The sequence below is a fragment of the Pinus tabuliformis genome, chromosome 9, assembly GCF_031772625.1.
Source record: "Pinus tabuliformis cultivar Carrire ecotype Pingquan chromosome 9, CPIR1, whole genome shotgun sequence".
Taxonomy (NCBI): domain Eukaryota; kingdom Viridiplantae; phylum Streptophyta; class Pinopsida; order Pinales; family Pinaceae; genus Pinus; species Pinus tabuliformis.
In genome coordinates this window covers 561,410,047-561,428,627 of record NC_142307.1, presented here as the reverse complement: position 1 = coordinate 561,428,627, position 18,581 = coordinate 561,410,047, and positions in this window count along the sequence as shown.

The window sequence follows — 18,581 nt, the reverse complement described above, 5'->3', positions numbered from 1 at the left end:
ACTTTTGATGATCAGCTGAATAATCTTGATCTAATAGAAGAAGAAGAAAAATCGTCATAGGGGAGCATATGACTTCCATCCTATATCCAATAATCAATATGGTCATCTGAAACATCATTGTCATCAATTCATATCTCATCCTGGCTCATTTGTACTCATCTACAACTGTTGAACAATATTGAATTTGAAAAAGAATGATCTAACATCATAAGGGAGCACAGCACATTCCACAACAACATCGAAGATCTTAGGTCAATCCAAAAAAACATTAGGTAGACCTACTCAACTTGGAACCACTGCCTACCACCCGAGAAATTCTATTAGTGAGGAAACAATGCTACAACCCAGGAAACTATTCCAGTGGGGATACAATGCAACAACCCAGGAAACCTCTGCCAGTAGGGAGACAACGCTACAACCTAGGAAACTCTTCTAGTGGGGAGACAATGTTACAACCCAGGAAACTTTGTTGATCTTCCCAACATGACCTTTAAGAATCAGAAGTAGAACACCTACATCTCTAGCTTGAGCGGGATGCCACTTACCATAAATAGTAAGGATCATGCCTAACTCAAGCAACCAACACCCCTTTTCCATATGGGTGGGAAAGACATATGCCAACTGGGGTATGCTCTGCATAGACCAAGATAGGGGAGAAACATCTCTGACCCTATGGGTAACAGATATGGGTGATAACCTATTGTCCAGAGATCCCTCAACCCAAGGAGCCCTACATCTCGATTCCTCACCCTGGGAGCTCAGATAGGGGGAAAGAGTTGGCTCAATGTCCTTAATCAGCCTAGACCCTTACTTCAAGAGGGTCACATCCATCAATGCTTCTTCATCCTTCCTCATACAGAGGCAGCAACCACAAGCCTAAGCTTGTCTCACACAACAGCATCGTCTCAATTTAAGATATATTTGACCCAACTACATATGTGATTCTTTGCCAATCGAAACACGCTTTTGTTATCACAATATCATTGTCATATCAGAACCTTCTCATGTAGCTCTCCAAGGAGATTCCTTAACCAAATTTCATTGTAATTAGCCATGCTAGCAATAATGTACTCAATGTTCTCTTCCAATTATCAGTGTATCCATGCAAACTCATATCTCCAGAAGATCTTTCATCTCGAACTCAATGGCCATCTCCTTCTTAATGATAAGCCTCTTCGATCATCACTATCTACCTATCTATCATAATATAGTCATGCTACAACAAAAATGTTAGATCACAAACTATATCATGTTCTTAGTCATATATCACGACAAGCCATCATCATGTCATCAAACATTCATCAAGGGTTAGTGTCATATAGAGTATCTTTATACTTCAAGGATCATAATCATAATATCAAGATAGGGCATCTAACAAAACCTTACCAAAAATCAACAAGAGTATGAAGCTTTTTGTCATAGTTTCATCGTGCTTATCACAAGCATTAACAACAACATCAAGCTACCATATATAAAAAATAGTGTGATGACCTTCTTTATGAAATCCATCATCACTAAAATGAAAGATTCTAGCCAAATATCACGACCACCAATATGTACCATAAATTAAACTTATATTATTTTCATACATTAGGGCTTACATTGACATCCATACCTTGTAGTATTCGTGCAGCTTTACAGCTTGCAACACTTAACACTTTGTCAGCTTTCCACTAGCTTTTCTCTTCTTGCACCAGATTTATTTGCCTGCATATTAGATGATCCTCTTGAAGGATCCACTTATCACATCTCATCAGGAGGATAGAAGTAACCATATTCAAACATTCATGCAAGAAACAATAATCAAATCATTAATCATAAAGAGATAACATAAATCTAAAAAGGTACTTATCTTTAATGAGAGGAGTTCAAACCCCTCTTGAACCAGCCTTCAAGGGTCCTTACTATCCATTGTCCATATTTCCATCGACTTCATCAACAAACAAGTCCATTAACCACGACACAAGCTTAGAACATATTCACATTAATCATGTTTTCAAAACTGCAAAACTCAAGCCATCATTTTATATTGGGGTTTCTTCCAAACCCTAACCTCATGACACCCGTCAAACCCCAATAACCATATTTTTGAGGGTTTCCTTCAAAACCTGGTATTATTTTAGGTATCCTCCATCTTATCTTGCTTCCATTAATGGTGTCTTCTTATGGGTTGATTGTTATTTTTCTTTAGATAATTTCATTACATTAAATTCACCACACAACATTATAACATTATCACAACATATGAAATTATTTAGAAAGAACAACATCATCAAAAATGAAGTGGTACAGTAAATAGGAACATTAGAAGAAAATCATGCACATAAAGAGACACCAGGATTAGTCGAATACCAAGGAAAAACCCCACAAGGGCGAAAACCTGGAATTCTTCTTCTTCTATTAGATTTCATCAATTGTTCAATTGTGATACAAAGTACAATAATATGAGACATTATCTGACATACCAGGCTACCTCAAACCTAAACAGATCTCATTTGCAACGTTGTTTGTGAACAATATTAAATACTAATAAGATTACCATCAACATGAATTAGTTACTACAACATTACTATCATTGTTGCAATATACTTAGTTCTCACTACTACTGCAAATCTAGTGACACGTTGTTATAAGTCAGGACTATACAAAACATATTACTGGAATAAGAACATATTGATGCCAAACACATGTTGCTCTATAATGTCAAATATATATTGCTTATGATGTCATATATCTAATGTTGCCAAACAAGTGGGTTGCGGCCATATATACCAAAACCAATTATCAAGGGGAACTTTATCTATTACCATACATCGTAACTCTCGTTACTGTCTTCATGAAAATATTATTGTTCCATGTGAAAGATATAATAGGGCCATATATATTGTGCCAGGAACCATACTATGAGAGCAATGCATTAGGGAAATTTTGAAGTCTAAAATGGGCCTCCTAAGAAAATAATAAATTGATAACTAAACCAATAAAATAATATTTATGAATTTGCAATTCACTTTTTACACCGCAATGCATTTAACTATGGTTAATTTCAATTGAAAAGTTATACCAAAATAAAATTAATAAAAAAATTGTATTGATGTGACTATAAATAAAAATGACCTTTTAAAAAAAACCATTATTATTGAACAACTAATGCATTTGTCTTTTGTACTTAAATAAATTAAAATGAATTATAAATATAAATTCATAAATTCTAATTTGTATAATTTACTATAGATTAAAATTATATTATTTAAATTATACAAATAACTTAAATAATAACATGTAATTAATATAATACATAAAAATCAAATAATATAATACAACAAATGTAATATATTATTTTATGTATTAATTTTATATTACATATTTAATTTATAACCTAAGAAGAAATAATATATAATATAAAAAGGAATATAATATATATTCTATTACATTTAGATTATTTTTCATAATATTATATATAATAATATATAATATTAATATAATCATAATGAAAAGAAAAAGTATTGAAATACATTTAGTTTATATTTATGAGTAGGTATTTATTTATATATGTATAAATATTAACTTATAATTAATTTGAAATTGTAATATTAAATAAAACGAAATATATATATAGTTTAAAAATAAATATATAAAAATATAATATTTATTGAAAAGTGTGTAAAGACATGAAGATTGTATAGGATATGCATTGTTTCTTTCAAAAAATATGAAATGACAATAATAATATTTTATTCAAAAAGTGTGAAATGACATTTATTATGAGTACTTTACTTTGACTTTAAAGTACTTAGAGTACTGCCATGGTTAACCATGAATTTTAGGCAAGAGCTAACCAGCCTGCCATAGGGCATTAAATGCCCAGTTATATGCAGGCTGGATAACCCGATAACACACCCGCGCGGAGACTAGATAAATAAGAAATGGGTGTGCGCGTGTTATCGGGTTATCCAACCTACATATAACTGGGCATTTAATGCCCTATGGCAAGCTAGTTAGCTCCAACCTGAATTTTTATCCACCATTGAGAATCTGATAAGAAAGTACCTTTAACTCAAGCAATGCCACCTCAACCATGGGAGATGATGCCTTCCCTAAAATGTTATTGGTTCACATAAAGTGAATTTTATTGTACATTTTCCTTAGAATGCCCATTCTTTACCTCAAAATTCCTCTAATGGTCAGTTACATATATTGGTGTCAAAACAATGAAGCCCTTATAGTGAGCATACCATATTATGAGAGCGATACCAGTTACATACAATGGTGCCAAAACAATGAAGCCCTTAGAGTGAGCATACCATACTATGAGAGTGATGTCAGTTACATACAATGGTGCCAAAACGATGAAGCCCTTACAATGACCATACCATACTATGAAAGTATTGTTCCTATAGCTATTCCGAGAGACAGTTGAGGGTTCTGTAATGTATCGACTCCAAGAGAGATACACTCAATAAGTCCTATAGTGTAACAACTCCGAGAGAGAGACATGTAGCCATGTGAGAGAGAAATAACCTCAAACCCAATGAACTTCTACATCCAAAAATATTTGAATAGACTATCTCATCTCTAGTACCTTTTGAAGAATAACCCAATAGGGTATTTATAGTTATTTCTATAGAAGAAAAGTCTTGAATGACTGTTTGAAGCTGACTTACATCATAATTTGAAATTTAATTTTTTCCCTCTTTTATTTTAAGTCGACCCATGATATCATAAAATTTAATTCGCTAATAGAATAATAATAATTCCTTTGATCAATTAAATTCCTTTGAGGTAGAAGGATTTCTTAAGGGAAATTATTCACAATGTTGCTCCAATTTTTAACACGATGAAGCCAAATATGAAATATGGGAATCCAAAATAAACAAACACAACAAGAAGAAATTGCTAGATGATGAAAAGAAGAATAATAACATTGGTAAATTAAAGATAAAGTCAAAAGAGGAAGGTGAAGCTCCATGCAATGAAGGAACATGCTCCAAGTACCCAAAGAATAAGATTGATATCAAGATCCCTCAGAGGCCAAATCGAAATGGAGGACAAAATATGGTCAAATATGTTGCATCTCTAAGAAGCAATGTTGAAGCATTCTGGGATAAGGATCAATGAAAGGTTGTACCATGTCCAAGAAAAAATGTATAAAAAAATATCATCATGATAGGAACACTCATCCAGGTACACTAGCATGTTTAATGGTTATTGTTTCTCATGTTCTAATTTTGGGCATATAGCCAAGGATTCCAGAATGTATGACAGAGAAAATTATCAAAGACATGATCAAAACCAAAGAAGTAAGTTTGCATGATCACAAGACAGGTTTCAAAATGGCATTACTAGTAGAAAGTATATGTCATTTGCTCCATCATTCAGGCCCAACTATGGGCATATAGCTCAAAATTATAGGTACAAGACCAAATCTTCCATGAAATACAACCCTAACACCAGGTACAAGAAGGTATGGAGAAGAAAACAAGTGCAAGAAGACCAAGCGAATGAGAAAGTCTCAGTGGTCATGCTTTCAAGTTTTGTAAATTCGAAAGGTCATGTTGAATCTCTAATGGAAGATGTCAAAGTTCAAGATGACCTGACCAAAGATTTGGTTCACACGTGACTCTGAAGAATCCAACTTGTTGAGTCCCTGTGAATGTTGATGAGGGGGGATTCCTTGTAGAAGTCGTTTCACATTTGAATATCTATCCTTTGATAGGTTAACAAATCACAAATGTGAAGAATTCATTAGAGCAGTGATCAACATCCAGTGGAGTAACAATTTTGGTTGATTTTTCAGAAGGACTCAGGTGGAATCAGTTGTGGAAAACCATGTGAAGAAAATAAGTCAAAGAAAGAAAGGATTAATGAAGACAAAGAAAGGAATTTCCTCAAGGGGGTAACCCTTTGGCATTGATGTCAAATAGGGAGATAAATCAAGAAAAGAAGATCAGAGGCATGGAGTCAAGGGTAACAGTAATCACAGGGGGAGTATGTGTTGTCATTAATAAGAAAGGGGGGTATTATGAATAGTGTTGTCGTTGATTCCAACAATGGTTCTTGAATGATCTTAATATATGTCATCAAGTACATCATTTGGAAAATTAAATTGACAACAAGTCCTAGAAGGATGATAGGAAGCCCTAGAAGCCCCGCACTTCTTCAGGATTTTGAGGATGAAGGTCAACTTAGTTTCTTCTACAACCAACTTAATTGGATTCTCCTCATCGTAATGATTCTAAAAATATCTGGCACATCACAAAGGTCCTCATGCTTTGAGAGATACACCTGTTTAAATATAAAGCCCCCATCTTGTGGTCAAGATCCCCAAAAGTTGATGAGGTGGCATATTTTGGCTCAAATAATGCTTAAGCCATAAGGCCTTCCATTAAATATTAAATTAAAATTTATTATGGAAACATAGGTTATGGAGGGTATCAATATTCTCAAGAAAAATCTATGAAGGGATTTTAGGCTCAAACATTTGAAATTTAAAATTTAAATATCCCTCCAATTCTAGTAACCCTCTATTCGAATTCCAACTTATCCGCTCCTCTTTGAAATTTGGTTAGCCCTCCTTATAAGCTATAAAAGGTTTCTTTCTCTCCCTCAAAAGGAAAGAATTCAAATTCTATTCTTGTGAGAAGTTATATGAAACCTCGGAGCCTAGTGGAGTCTTGAAAATCTTAAGGAGGTCTAAAATTTGTTTGGTATCTAAACAAATCCTCTTCGCTAGTGAGTTTATCTTTTATGATCTTTGTAAAAGGGTTTCTTGGTTGGGATGCATAGGTTTCATTGACATAAATGAAGTAATTTATATTTTTATTATCAACCCTTTGTAACAACACATTATCTAAAGGAGGTTCCCTGTCTCTCAAAGGTACGCATCTTTGGCCGCTAGTCTCGTGAGAAATCTTTACAATATCTTTGAATCCTTACGTAGTCTTTAGTATCAGCAAAGAAGGAATATTTGAAGCATTTTTTCTTGATACCTTTTGTTGATGGTAATCCACATTTCCTATAGGCTACCTGACCTCCCTTTTGAATGGTGTTTGTACCATTCTGAGGTTGGTTCATCTAGGATTTTTGACCCTCCAAAGAGCACAAGTCTAAGTCAAGGAATCATTGTTGAAGTTTTGTAATTCTAAAGTTAATCCAACAAATTTATCATTGTAGTTTGGGTAATAATTTTTTTTATTGATCATGGCTATTATTTACAAACTAAGATCTTTACCTAAAGGCATTTCACCTCTCTTCTGAGGCAGAACTTGGAGCAACTTTCGTCCCCTTTTGGGTACAAACCAGAACCATTGAGACTCTTTCTAAGGACAAGTCTATTAGTTAATTTAGACACTTGTCGATATTTATCCCTTGCACTCCAAATTGAAATATCATGAGTTGTTACAGGCCTATTAGGGCACATTTTATCAACAGAGACCTAAAGAGATGGTGTGGTCCCATGATAGAGTAATTTCTTAGCTCATATAAAGATGATTTAAAGTGTTCCTTGAAGACCAGAAGGAAGGAAATTGGTGCAACCTCTTTTGAAATGATGTTCAGCCTATATTGTTGCAAACCCAAGTCATTCTTACTGCCATACCTAAGGCTTCGAAGAATTGTAGACCATTACACCTTGATTTGTGACTATCACTTAAGTTGCTAGAGATACTTTCATCCTTATATTTCTACGACATAATTCATCAACCTTTTTAGAAGGTGTAGGGTTTGCAGAAGTTGTTATTTTGCATTCTTTATATTGAAATGAAGAAGTAAAAGAATTCTCTAGGGTAACAATAGACTTGTTTACCTACAGTAGCAGAGGTACATTTTTAAGGCAAGGTCATCTCAGAATTTATTTCCTAAGATATTTTTTGTAATTGATTTCACATCAGTGGTTTGATCAGTTTCAAAGTTGCAAGATCAATATACACTTGAAGCATATATCAGTTGACATGTTACAGTGTAAGGATTGATCTCTAAGTTTTCATGTTATAAGAAGCATCTTCTATTAAGAACTTATGGTAGGGTTGTATCCATATGTGAGGTAATATGTGTGTGTGTGTGTGTGTGTGTGTGTATGATAATTGAGCAAAATTTGTGAAATAGGTTTTGGAAGAATCAATACATTGCTAGTGCTAAGGTTTGTTCACATACTTATATGATAAGCAATGCATCCTCATTATTGTATATATACTTTTCATCATAAGAGTATTGATGCTAAATGATATCAGGGTTTGTTGAGCAAAAGTAGTATTTGACCTTAAAAGAGACAAAGCGTTGCTATATCAGATTGTTTATACTAATGCTAGGATACATGTTAAAGTGGGCTAGTTGACATAAGAAGAAGATATTCAATTCTATGAAGCTAAGCTTTGGTGCACAAGTAGAGTTTGAGTAGAGATCAAGTTAACATACTACGGGTTCGAGTATTGATAAGTAGGGTAAGTTGGGAGTTCTTATCCAATTAACAATGTAGGGTTTGACATCCACCTTTGATGGAGGGATATGATCAAAGGATACGTGGTGAAAACTTCAAAGTAGGGTAGGATAAGACCTAAATGTTTTATCAAGGGTAAGTAGTTAAAACAACTTCTGGAAACTCCTAGAAAGGGAAGCTTTTAGAATCCCGATGATTCTCCCAGATTTCTAGAACCAACATAGGTGCAAAGGGGAGAAACCTGTCGGTGACTAATGCAAACCACAATGGAGCAACCTATAGGTGATCATACCCCAGTAGGCATACAAGGAGCATTGGTCCTAAAAACTAGCTCAGATGATGCAGTCTAGGGCTAAAATTCTAGGGGATGAAGAGAACATGCTTAGGGTTTTGTGTAAGATGGTGACAAGGGGGAATAGGATGTTGATTGATCCCATTAGGAGGATCAGTGATTGGATGTGACAAAATGACCTATAATAGAATTCCTTCTAAAGAGCAAAGTCAGAGGCGATGATTGATGATTGAAGTGCTTTAGCTTGTAACAAGTCAGAATCAAGGAAGACCAAAGAGCTTCATCTGTTACAGTACATTTACAACATGACATCTTTGTTTGTTGAGGGAGGCATACTCAACTCATAAGATAACATAACATGTATAATGATCAAAATGCGTGTCCATGAATGCAACTGGTGGACCCATGACTAGATGAATGTTTATATGATCATGGCCATCATGCATTGTGATCTTTATATAACTCCTAAAATCGCAGCCTAGATGGATGAAACTAGATCTGGGCTCTTCTATCTCTTTCACCCAACCAACCAATGTACGCATCCGTGTGAATCAATGAGTTGGAGTCGAACATGGTAGGCACCATATGATTACCAGCCAATGATGTAAGTCATCAACAGGCGCTAGAGAAACCACCGATGATGTTAATGGCTGTCAAGGTACTATTGTACAATTCGTATAGCGTGATTAAATAAGTTGATGTAGAACACCACACATAGCCTTTTGGTTGAAGGCCATTGATGTAAACCTATCATTGAGAGTGAGAAAACTTTCCATTTATGTATGCAAGCACCAAGGTAACAAAGGTGTGTTTCTAAGTCAACTTCCTGGATGATGTGCTGACGTTGACAGGAAGCAACCCATCGTAGGAGGGCCTTAATGTATCCCCCATAAACAACACGAAATGGGTATCATGATTGAGATAGAATTATCAGAATGATGCTGACATGGAACTGGATCAGGAAAGTAAAACATGAAATGAAGGCTTAAGAGTTATTTTATCAGAGATCAACTAAATGGCTTCTCTTGAACACATCGACGACACTGAATGGAGTTGGTAGCATTGACCCAAAACCGAAATGGAGGCTTTGAAAATGGTATGATAACCAAAAGACAAGAATATTACCCAAACCAATAGCCATGCAGATGAAGTGGAAGAGTGTCGTGTTGAAGAGTGACTCACTCCATTAGAAAAATCGAATCCCTTATTTTCCCAATTTCCCCACCATACTGGTCAATACCTCTTTATTTTTTAACAATCTTGAGGAGCATAACATATGCTTGATCTATAATTTCATCCTTCAGCCAAATCCATCTGATTATATTTAACAAATCCAGAGAAGGAGTGGTTTAGCCCTGTCATGATAGACAAGTCCAGCGAAGGTAAAACTCAACATATTTTTCATGTTTAGAGAGTTTGAAAAAAGAGGTGAAAAATAAAACTCCAAATGTCCCTTTTGGTATGTAGTCCCTTAGGTCCTATTACCCACCACTTTGTGGGTGATGTTTCAAGGGGAAATATTTCTCCATGATGAGCCACAACTGACAGCCAGCAGCCCTTGGTGCCTCCTACTAGCTCGTTGTGCCATTTCGCTGCCACCTTAGCCAACCATGTGATCCTTCACCCACCTATATTGATCATATGTTTGAATGTGAGCCTCCTAAATCTAAAGGTATGTCTTGTGATTTGGTAATTGAGTATTGGGTTTACTTATCATGGATACTTTTGGGTATGAATTGATGGGCGGATTTGATGGAAAGAGTGGTCTTAGTTTGTTCTCTTGTACCTTTGATCTCCTTTTGTTGTTACTCTTGGATCTTAGTCCCATGGGATCTCCTTTATTGACCATTTGGTTCTAGGGTGGTACTACTTGGGAAACCTTGACTTTGGGTGTGTGGTCCTGCTCCTTTACTCGCACATGTTACTCCCTTTCCACTCACTATACCCCATTCATCATTTTTCCCACCTAGGTCCACATTGCCATTCTACATTCACATAGGGCTAGCCTCACTATCCCCTTGCCCCCACCTTGGGTCAGGCATAGAATGATGCCCCAGAGGTTGAAGCAATTAAAAGAAAAAGAAAAATCATAATTGCCCACATTTAACAAGAAATTGTACCACAAAATGGAAAAGATGGTCAGGACAAAATAATCAACACGTGGGCAAAAGCCAATGCATGATCTCTACCTCAATCCATGGCCATCACCATGGTTCCATAAGCCCTAGATGAGCCTCCTTTATCATTCATGAACCCATGATTGTCCCAAACCCTTGAGGGCAATGAACCACCCTACCTAAAAGGTGGTAATCATTGTTATATCTTACATATCATGATCTTGTCCTTTGAGCCCCAAGCAGTTAACTAAATAAATTCATAAAAGGAAAAATGCATATGAAGAAGGGTGGAAAGATCAAGGTCGGGGAACCTCATGTACCACGATTTCTCCCTCCTACACATTACATAACTGGGTGTGGGCTTCCCCTTATCTAGCTACCGCTATGCCCCACTATGTGGCCCAGGATTGCCCCTCTCATTTCCTATGTCATTCCACTTATTTGTCACTTCCCACCCCCATTAGAGGGATGTACCTTGGACATACTATCCCCTTTAAGGGTTGAAACCATTTAATAAGGTACTTGGCTAACCCCCTTTGGAGCTTGGATACACTAGCACATGCCAAATCCCACTACGGAAGGGAATGCCATTATGAAGTGCCCACATTGTTATACATGATTTGTAAGTTATTTTACCTGATTATTGTAATGATTGGTTGTACTGGAAGCCTAGGGAGATGCATTGGATCTTATGTAAGATTACAAGTGGTTTCCATTTGGGTTTGGTCTCCCTATATGGGATCCTAACCCCCAAAGATCTACATTAGCACATGTAGGGTGTTCATAGAGATCCATTGGCCTCCACAACAGCAGACAACACTCCATGGATCTTCATGGATGCTCAGAGATTACTAGCGGTCCACTTTTGGGAAGATGGTGATATCCTTGGTAAATTATGCCCAGCGGGCCCCCACACTCTTGGAAGGTGTCCCATGACTTGTACGATGTCATGGAAGCATTCATTCAACCACTTGGACCCTTGCAGAGGATCAACAGGAATCTCTGATTCATATAGAGACCCATGGGGTCATTTATGTGCCCTCAAACCCACTGGAGCACCATAAGACTACTACTTGGAGAACAAGGGGCCACACCCTTGTCCATCATATTCTAAGGAATTTATTCCTCAATATGGAACTTATGGATATTATTATGCCTTTGGAGGGCCCTAAGACATGCACATATTATTATTTGGCCTCTTGTGAGGCTTATTTTTACACTTGTGAGCTAGTTTGGTGGGCTTGTCACTAATAGGGGTTTTATTTGCACATTATTTTATTATTAGGGGCTAATGTAGGCCCATCGGCTAATTTGAAATCCTTAGGAGGTTATATATCTCTGTGTGTGTGTGTGTGTGTGTGTGTGTGTTAGATACATTCAATTGGATCATTGTGAGGGCTTGGGATCTCTCTAATCATAGAGAACTTCACATTTTTTCCATGGAGGATATATTTTGGAGATGGATGAATTTTGACGTATGGATTTGGGTTATTTATCTTGCCTTGGAGCTTTGTCTTGTAAATAAAATGCTAGTTGGATATACTCTATAACATTGTAAGTAAATTTTGATGTTATTATTCTTGTTGCTGCATACTGCTAAAATTAGGACCAGTTGTTACACAATTGAAATGTGGAATTGAGCATGTTTTAGCTAATTTAATGCATGGGCCAATATTATATGAAGGAAATGTCCTATATATTATTTGTCTCAATAATCTTGCATCGTTTTCTTTGAAGTATAAATGCTTGAAGGTCACCTTTCCTTTATTTCTCTCAACATTAGATGAAGTTGACTTTCTGGGCCTCCTTGATAAAGAAACCAAGTTATTTCTCATCACCATCCTTGACTCCATATCCCCAAGTGAATTCGGCACTGATCCCTTAAAAGGGGTGATCATTTTAACCCTCTCGTTACCATTCTCCCATTTTTCCCAAATTCTAGCCCCATCAAGTCACCTAGGACATCAATTTCCCAGGAATTGACCCAAGGAAAAACTTCGATCTCCTATAGGCTACTGCACTAGTGGGTCCCCTCCCTCTCCTCCAAATTTGAGGCAATTATAACAGTGGAATATCCAGGAATCCAAATCCCTAGCCAGAGGATCGAATTTTTCCTAGGCATCCCCAAGGTTATACCTCAACATGATCATTTCAACCTTTCGAAGTAAACGTTCTTGTTTGGTCCTTTCCTTCACCTTGTCCAGGATAGAAAAATTATTGGTTGCTACATTCCATCCCCGAACCTAGACTGGGTCCACTTGGCCCTGTGTGGTCCCACTTCCCAATAAAAATTATTTGTCAAATACCATTTTGGAATCCAAGTTTCCCAAGGATTATAAGGATTGAGAACCTTTCCTATAAGCCTATTCCTTCTCCCTCAACCCTCCAATCCTCACCCGTTACCCCTAGTTGCCTAAGTCCCTTGCTTAAAGAGCAAGCAAGTTCCATTCTTCACTCCATCCTTGGGAAGGGGTTACCAGGGTCACTTCTCAGCTATCCATTGACATATACTTTACAACCAATCCCTACACTACCAGGACTCTTCCCATCAGTGAAAGTTTGTAAAGAGTAGGGAGACTTAGTTATGGTGATAGTGGGCTAAGCCTCCACCATTACCCTTAACCTAGTAGTTGCCCTCTTAGGAACCCCTTTTAGGTCCCTTGTTGGTTTGAGTGGTAAAAAAAATTCCTCCATTTTCGGGGACGAGACGTGTGTTTTGTTCCCTGTACAACATATTGACACATCATTATTGGCGACTCCATTGGAGGAACGAAGTCCTAGTTCCTCATTGAAATTCAAGGTCAATGTTTGTAGGGTGAAGCAGACATTTGTGAAGGCATTTGAATTCACCCTGGTGACTCCATTTTCACATTATATGCATGATCATGAAAAATGGTTGAAGAAAGTATCCACGACATTAACCCCAAAGAAGAACAAGACCTATGGGAAATATTGGATTCGTGGTTTGAACTTTGTGATCATTTGATAGAGCACAAGAATGAGGACTTCATACTCAATTTTTATAACAAGAGCATATAAAACCTCGACAGCATAAGAAAGGAGTATGAATAACGGCCCACAAATTATCTCTTCTTCGAGCTTGCCTATTATACTGGTGTATTTAATTCCTTGTCTCAAAAGATCAAGGAAAAATATGGCTCACTACCAAACGAGGATTTGGATGACAAGGATGACCAAGAAAATGAGGATGATGAGAAAATATTGGTTATGGAATTGGGTGCGAATAGAAGTGAAGTGAAAGACATCTCCTTTAAGGATGACAAAGAGTTGGATCCTGACATCCTCCAAATCACACAAGAAAGAATGTATGAATATAGTAGATCATACAGGGGGTTATTAAGGGAATGTAAGTCTAATGAAGTATTATCTTGTTTATATGATGAAGAGGGGAAGCCTCATAAGATGAAATGTGAATATAAATAGAACCCTAGTAATGCTCTCCTCCTTGAAGCATACTACCAAAATCATGTAACAAATACCTTAGTCATTGTTCTTCAAGAGGAGAGAAGAAGAGAGGTCACGCTTGTCAACAAACCAACATGAAGATGACCTTGTGGATCTTAGCGATGAGCAGGGAGATGAGTCCTTATTGGAGCTGCAAGATGGACACATGATTTTAAGAGTACATTCATTGAGGAGAATGAAATTATGGAAAGTAAGGATGAGACTAACTCTACTTTTCTCAAGGATATCACTCCTGATGAATCTCCTTTTGAAAACCTTGAGGAAGGTGATCCCGTGAGCTCCTTGGAAAGTGAAATTGGAGATTATTTCCTCATTGAAAAGGAGAAGTGGGAAATTTTTTGGCCCCAATTTTATTGTGCTCCCATTTATGATACTGACAAGGGAGATGAGATCGAGATTGGTTTTTCCTTTATCTCGAACATTACTTGTGATGACATATCCATAGATACCTTTGGGAAGGAGAATTATTATTTTCCCTTGCATGAAGAGGGATAGTTGGAAGTGATTGATTCTCCTTTTAATGAAAGAAAAATCTTTGATTCTTATAATGAGGAAAGAAATGAGGCTCCCACCAATCCACCTCATGACTATGTATTCAAATCACTTCAGCATTTAAACTGTGAGGAAGGAAATCTTGTTGAATATGACACTTCACCCTCCCCTTTTCCTTTACCTCTTGTTCATCACCTTGAGTCTTCCTCAAATAATTCCCTCGTCTCTTTTGATATGACCCCTAGTGGCAATGACCCTTTCCCCCTGTAGAATATGGTGTCAAGGAAGAACCCTTCATTGAATATACTTTATCCCCTTTCACCCATCCTCAGGATCATGATCACTCCGTAATCTCCCCTCCCCAATATGACCATCACACTAAGAGACCTATTTGTTTTAATCCTTCTTTCTCACACCCTTTGTTCCCCTCTCATCACAAACATGTGACATCCTCAAAGCATGATATTACGAGCAGTGATTGTGATGAGGATTTCTAGAGAGTGATCATTCATTCTTCCATTATGTACCTAGAAGGAGAGCCCTGGACCTCTATAATGACCAGTTTTCTTTCTCCTAGGACCTCCCTCTACCTAGAATGGATATCATATTTTCCCGCCTCCCACCCGCTTCATCTGCCATGTGACTATGTCCACATTTAACTTGGGATTTTTTGCATGAGTAATCATAATGACAAGAATATGAATATTAAGTTTTGACCCTCCAAAGCGCACAAGTCTAAGTCAAGGAATCATTGTTGAAGTTTTGTAATTCTAAAGCTAATCCAACAAATTTATGACTGTAGTTTGGGTAATAATTTTTTTATTGATCATGGCTATTATTGACAAACTAATATCTCTATCTAAAGGCATTTGGCCTCTCTTCTAAGGCAAAACTTGGAGCAACTTTCATCCCCTTTTGGGCACAAACCAGAACCATTAAGACTTGTTCCAAGGACAAGTCTAGTGGTTAATTTAGACAAGTGTTGATATTTATCCCTTGCACTCCAATTTGAAATATCTTGAGTTGTTACAAACCAAGTAGGGCACATTTTATCAACATAGACCTAAAGAGATGGTGTGGTCCCATGATAGAGTAATGTCTTAGCTCATATAAAGATGATTTAAAGTGTTCCTTAAAGACCAGAAGGAAGGAAATTGGTAGCAACCTCTTTTGAAATTATTTTCAGCCCTATATTGTTGCAAACCTGAGGCATTCTTATTGATATACCTAAGGATTCCAAGAAATGTAGACCATTACACCTTTATTTGTGACTATCACTTAAGTTGCTAGAGATACTTTCATCCTTGGATTTTTACTGCATCATTCATTAACCTTTTTAGAAGGTCTAGGGTTTGAAAAAGTTGTTATTTTGCATTATTTATATTGAAATGAAGAAGTAAAAGTATTCTTCGGTGCAACAATAGACTTGTTTGCCTACAGTAGCAGAGGTACATTTTTAAGGCAAGTTCATCTTAGAATTTGTTTCCTAAAATATTTTTGTAATTGATTTCACATCAGTAGTTTGATCAGTTTCAAAGTTGCAAGATCAACATACACTTGAAGTATATATCAATTGACATGTTGTAGTGTAAGGATTGACCCCTAAGTTTGCACATTATAAGAAGCATATTCTATTAAGAACTTATGCTAGGGTTTTATCTCGATGTGAGGGAATATATGTGTGTGTGTGGGGGGGGGGAGAGAGAGAGAGATAATTGAGCAAAATTTGTGAAATAGGGTTTTCGAAGAATCAATACATTGCTACTGCTAGGGTTTGTTCACATACTTGTATGAAAAGCAATGGATCCTCATTATTGGATATATACTCTTCATTATAAGAGTATTGATGATAAATGATATCAGGGTTTGTTGATAAAAAGTAGTATTTGATCTTAAAAGAGACAGAGTGTTACTATATAAGATTGTTTATACTAATGCTAAGATACATGTTAAAGTGGGCTAGTTGACATAAGAAGAAGATAGTCAAGTCTATGAAGCTAAGGTTTGGTGCACAAGTAGAGTTTGAGTATTACTACGGGTTCAAGTATTGATGTTAGATGTATGCTAGTGATTGGATATCAGATGTTTTATCGCAATTCCTTTTGTATTGATATTGAGCACAGGTGGATCTGGTCTGAAAATATATGAAACATGGTATGTCAGATGATCAAGGTGGAAGGGTGGTGCAAGGAAGGATACTCGAGTATCCTTTAGGTTGGAGCCTGAGAGCACTTCAATGTGGTAGGGTGGTGCTAGGGTAGGTTGGATCTTGCATAAGAGTATTGGAACATCCTTCTAGTTGCAACTAGTAAACAAGATGTTGGAGCATATTTCAGGTTGGATCCTATAAACCACGCCATTGGGTGTCCATCCATTTGGAGCTAGTAAATAGAGGGTTAGAGCCTCCTTTAGTTGGATTTGAGAATCTTGGAACTTGGAGCTTCCTAATTGATGTAAATATTTTGAAGACAAATATTAAGAAGTGTTTCATGGTTTTTCTCTCGAAACAGTTTCCACCTAAAAATCTATTGTCTATTGTCTTGATGTTTTGTTGAATGGTGTTGTTTGTTGATGATCAATGTTTATGTTTATATAATGATAACGATAATTAATTCTCCATGGAGTTAAAAATTAACTAATTGGAAGGAAATTTTGATTCACCACCTCTTAGTATTTCTGACAGTAACTTTTCCAATCCATCCTTCCTAAGGGTTTTTAAATGGAATTTCATTGTTTCATTTATTAAAAGTAACTAGCTAGGAAAGGTTGAAAATATGACTAGTAGGTAAATCTTTGCGAGCCATGATTTCAATATAATCAGTTTAGCTCATATTTTTGTAACTTGACATTACTTCGCTTGAAGTTAGCATCCATATCCTCAACAAAGTTGCCTTAGTAGCATGTATACATATTGTTATATGAGATTTATGATTGTAGAAAAAAGTATCTCCCCTAGGTCAGTGACTAACCTAGAACAATAGAGAGACAAGGAACTCAATGTTTTCCTTAAATTAAATAAATAATGCAGTGAGGCCTACTTGGAATCCTTCGCACACTTCGCTCCTTATTTATCTTGGAATCTCCAATTCCAGCTCCAAATGCCAAAATTAGAACCTGCATAGTCAGATAACATAAGCCAAGAAACTACGAGATCTATGCAGTATCTTCTAAACACTTAATTCAATAGATCAACATGGTATTGAAATATATCAAATAACAATATCACATATAGGAAAACAATGAATTATTTGCATTAATATAAATGGAAGGAGATTACAACCATAAGTAGCAGTTGATATTGTAAAAGAGATCCTCCAAGTTGTTGACTTGTCCTTTCCTTGTTGTTATGCTCCTATACCAATAGGTGTCATATTTCATGATTGACTGGTAAAATGCCAAATATGTTCATCCTTTCCATGTTGCAAAGGTTCTATATTTTGAAAAAAAATCCAAAAAATTAAAAAATGAAAAGAGGGTATGCCCTAAAAGAAATATCAAAGGGAAAAAAGAATGAAATGGTCAAAAAAGAAAGAAAATGAACCCCAAAGAAAAGACCAGGAAAGTGTGCTAGTCCAAAATGCCACTACTATTCTATTTTTGCAAAGAAGTTCAATGTGTGCAATCAGTTGGTTCTTGCCACACTTGATGGATGGCCAAATAGCTTAATCTTGGCCAGTCCATGTTTAAATTTCCTGTTTTAGAGATAGAGAACAAAATCTGTCCAAACAGTTCAAGCTTGGCAGATAAGTAGTTAGGTAGA